Consider the following 4,126-nt stretch of genomic DNA (forward strand, 5'->3'; position numbering starts at 1 on the left):
GAAGAAGAAGAAGAAGAAGAAGAAGAAGAAGAAGAAGAAGAAGAAGAAGAAGAAGAAGAAGAAGAAGAAGAAGAAGAAGAAAAAGAGGAGGAAAATGAGAGTAGGTATGGAAGGACCCGCCCCAGACAGAGGGCTGCTCTCCCACTCCAGAGGCAGCCCCAGCTCCACGCACACCCCCTGCCCATCCGCCTCGCCAGCAGTGTGGGGCTGGCAATGTCTGTGTGTGTGTGCTCATGTACATTACGCACACATAGATACATACACACATATATGTTCTCCTCCAAGAGAAAAACCTGGACTTCTTTTTTGACACATTGGTGTACGAAGTGCAGCGCGGAAAGCAAACCAGATTCCCCTGAGCTGCTTTCCAATAAAATGTTTACAACCCAGCAAATACAAAAATTCCCAAAGCCCCTGGGTTTCCCCAGAAGCTAGTAAAGCTTGTGTAGATTTCAATAGTAAAAGTGTCACTGGAGCCTCTGTTCAGCAGCCCCTCGCCGATTTTCCGAGCTCAGCCCGCTCCGGGGGTAGAAACGGAGAGTAAAGAAATATACAGCCCTCTGTTAATTTATCGATATCAAAGGTCATTGCGGTTCCTAATCAGTGTATTTCACAACCTCGGCTCTACCTGACAGGTCTGGGGGAGCCTCCTGGGGGGGCGGGGGACAACGGGATGATTTATGCAAACCAAGACCTTCAGACGCGCCACGGCAATGTAAAAATCAGTGCGGATTAACGTGCGGTTAATCAGTGCGGATTAGCGTCCTCGAAAGTCGCCCTGCGCCGCTGCCTGTTCCCCCCGGACACCAACAGGGAGATGGAGAGAGTCCTCTCCAGGCCACAGGAGCCCACGGCCGAAAGCATCCCTCCCGCACCCACGCGTGTCCGCGGCTGCGGAGCTGGGGCTGGTGCGAAAATATAGGGTCAAGTCCTTCCAGGCATCCCGGGGAATTCAGATCCAGGCCGGCCGCATCCCTGCCCCCGCCTCCCGAAGCGGGCTCCGCCGTTCCCCCGCGGGGGCGGCTGCTCCTTGGGGAGCACCTTCTCGGTGTGGGGCATCCCGGGGGGAGTTTGCAAAAAAAACACCTACTACACAGCCCGAAAAAAATGTCGCCACAGCCCCAGGTGACGACAACAGCCGCTCTCTCCATCAGCTGAGAGAAAAGAGAAGCGGGGTCCGGTGGCAGCTGCCCACGGGAGCTGGAGGTCTCGGCAGCGCCGCAAGGATTTGGCCCGTGGGTCGCTTGTAGGTCTGGGGAGGGGCTTTTCCGCCCTTCACACGGTTGTGGGCCGGGGCTGAGGTGCGGATGGGTGGCGAGAGGAGGGTCTGGCAACTTAGGAGAGCTCTGGGACTACTGTCCCTTCTTCAAGGGGGTCCCGGCCAGGACTGGGGGCTTCAGGCTGAAGGAGATGTGCATCCCTCGGGCAAAAAAGCGCGGGTCCCCTTCCTCCTTCTCCTCCTCCTTCTAGCCTTTGGCTTTCCCTGCGCCCAACATCTATCAGATGCCCGGGCATCCGACACGGCGCAGACGGGTCTCCTGGCCTCGTCGAGCTGCCTTCCATCTTCTTCCGACGGCTCCAGCGACCGTCGGGGAAACCAGAATAGCGCCTGCCCCTGCCCCTACCCCCGGCTTTGGGGTGTGGGCAGAGCCGGGCCTGGGTACAGCTCCGCTTTTAAGCCATCTCTCTCCTTGGGGACGGGAAAGAGGGTGTTCAGGGCTTGGTTTCAAAAGGAGATGCTTGCTCTGTTTGGGACCCCACTGTCGCGATGGGGTGGAAGGTGTCCCGCTGTCCCCCACGGAGCAGACACCCCCCCACACCCCCCTTCCCATCCTATTCCTGACCGGTGCCCCCTCCTTGGGTGCACCCACATTGCTGGCGGGGTGCGGGAGCAGGGTGGCACTGCCCGGACACGGAGGTGACAGCGTGGCCCTCCCGGGAGCCGCCACGCAGGTGGGGGGGCTGCGGCGAGGGGTGACATCCCCGAGTGGGGGTTAGACGGGGAGGGAAGAAGGGAAGCGGGGAGAGGCTGAAAGCCCTGGGGGGGGGGACGCTGCTGAAAACGGTTCATGAAGGGTCTGCAGACCCCCTGTCAGGCGGCGGGGGAGGCGGGAGAGGGGGGGAAAGCAGCTCCGGTCCTGCGGGTGTCAGAGGGCTTGCTCAGGGGGTGCGCTGCCCCTTTGAAGGTCCAGCCTGGGGCAGGTTGAACGTCGGGTGGCTGGGTGGCACGGCACGGCATGGCACGGCACGGCATGTCGGTGACACGTCCGAGAGAGAGCAAGGGTGTCCCCGGGAGAGCGGGTCCCCGAGCTCCCCGGGTTGAGGCAGCACCGATTCCCCGCTGGAAAACTCCCAGCCGGTTCCCGCAGCTGCCGGCTCCCGCTCCTCTCCCCGGGAGGGGCAGGGCTGCCGGTTGTTTCTCAAATAAGCGGCTTTGAATCCCATCAGATAAAACGCTATTTATTCACTCTTGTAACCTAATAATTCCAGATGAATACATAATCCTAAACCGGCGCTGGCTGGCTCCCAGCGCGGCCCAGAGGGTGGGAAAAGCAGCGGAGGGCGGGGAGGGAAAGCGGCACCTCGGGAGCCTCCGCGAACCGGGGAGGGACGGGGCTGGTTTGGGGACCCTTTGTTCCAGCCAAGCCGCCTCTTCCCGGCACACAAAGAGCGGCAGCAGCGTGGGGACACCCTGGTTTGTCCCTCTCCCCCCCCTCCCCGCCCCGTGTGAGGAGCACACGCGTTTTGGGGAGGCTCGTCCTCTCTCCCGTTTTTCCTTCAAACCCAAGGAGCGGTTTGGGGTGAAACTCGGCGCTCCGAAGAGCCAGCCCGAGATCCGCCCGTTTCCTCGGGCCGCTCGAGGTTGTCATAATCGTTATCCCCGTTACCGAAATCTTCGGAGAGAAGCAGCAAAGTCGTCCCGCGTCCAACCCGGGCTGGGGAACGCCACACGGCAGAAAACGCACCGAAGGGGTGGGTTTATATTTGTAACGTTAATTTAGATGAATGCTAGTTACGCAGTAAGTATTAGTATTGTTGAGACTGTCCCTTATTTAATTATATTTTTTTTTTTCGAGCGAAGATCAACTACCGGGAGCGGCAAGGAGGGGGAGAAGAAGGGAGTGGATCTATCCGGAATTTCGGGCTGTGTCAGCCCTGAGGAGCCCTGCTCCGCTCTGCCCTTCCCAAAACGCGGGGGTAGCCGGGGTGCCCCGGTGGGGCGGGCAGGGACCGGGGGTAACCGGGGGTCGTGATGAGTCCCCGCCCGCTTCCTCCCCCGCGGGTGTTTTATGGTCTCCGAGGTGAAATGAATGAGAAGGTTGGGACTTTTCCTTGAATTCCCTGAGCGACCCCTCTCGCCGGTGCCCGGGTTGGCTTTCCCGCCGGGAGCCTGGGCCCGTTAAGGAAGGCGACACGGAGTTTCCCTTTTCATGGCAGATCAGGTACTGGGCTCCCAGCCAATTCATCAGGGCTCAGATCTTAACTTTTACATCACTGCAAATTATACCCCAAACCACATTCAAGAAGAATTTTCCCGTTCCCAAATTCTCTTTCAAGCCGTATTTAAACTCGCAAACCAAAAGCACATTTGCAGTTTCAAGAGGCTTTTTGCCAGGCGCGGGCTCGACAATAAGCTGGAAATTAAAACGTATATATAGCCCCTCCTAATTGCGAGGGGCTGCCCACACGTTGTGTGCGGGGCTGACAGGTATTTCTGTTGGAGAACAGCGGTGGAAACGAGGGGCTGAGCTCTCCATGGGGGGGATTTCTCCCCGTTTCGATTCCGCCTCTTCCCAGCGCATGTCTCGCCGGGTTTGGTTTTTTTTGGTGTTTTTTTTTTTTTTTTTTTTTTTTTTTTTTTTTTTTTTTTTTTTTAATTACACCGGGATGATTAGATTTAAATCTTTCGTTCCCTTCGCTATCGAATAACTGGGAGAGACCCCACCTTCCTCGGACGAGTTCCCAACCGTGCCCAAACCCCGGCCAGCTGATGGAGGGCTCTTTCCATTTCTCCCCAGCCCCCCCGGGAGCTGGGGGGGGCCACCTGGCTGCGATACACCTTTGATCCCCGCGTTACCCTACCTGCTCCGGGAAAGCTGCCCGCCCTCGCCCCGCACCCCGGATC

General features: G+C 58.5%; 1 protein-coding gene across 1 annotated transcript in view; it reads right to left on the bottom strand.

The window, feature by feature from the left end:
* The window catches only part of GDF6 (growth differentiation factor 6), a 12,884-nt gene that overhangs the window by 1,734 nt on the left and 7,024 nt on the right, over positions 1-4,126 (bottom strand). The gene's annotated exons all lie outside the window — the stretch shown is intronic.

This window comes from Calidris pugnax, unplaced genomic scaffold (genome assembly GCF_001431845.1).
Source record: "Calidris pugnax isolate Ruff unplaced genomic scaffold, ASM143184v1 scaffold41, whole genome shotgun sequence".
Classification (NCBI taxonomy): domain Eukaryota; kingdom Metazoa; phylum Chordata; class Aves; order Charadriiformes; family Scolopacidae; genus Calidris; species Calidris pugnax.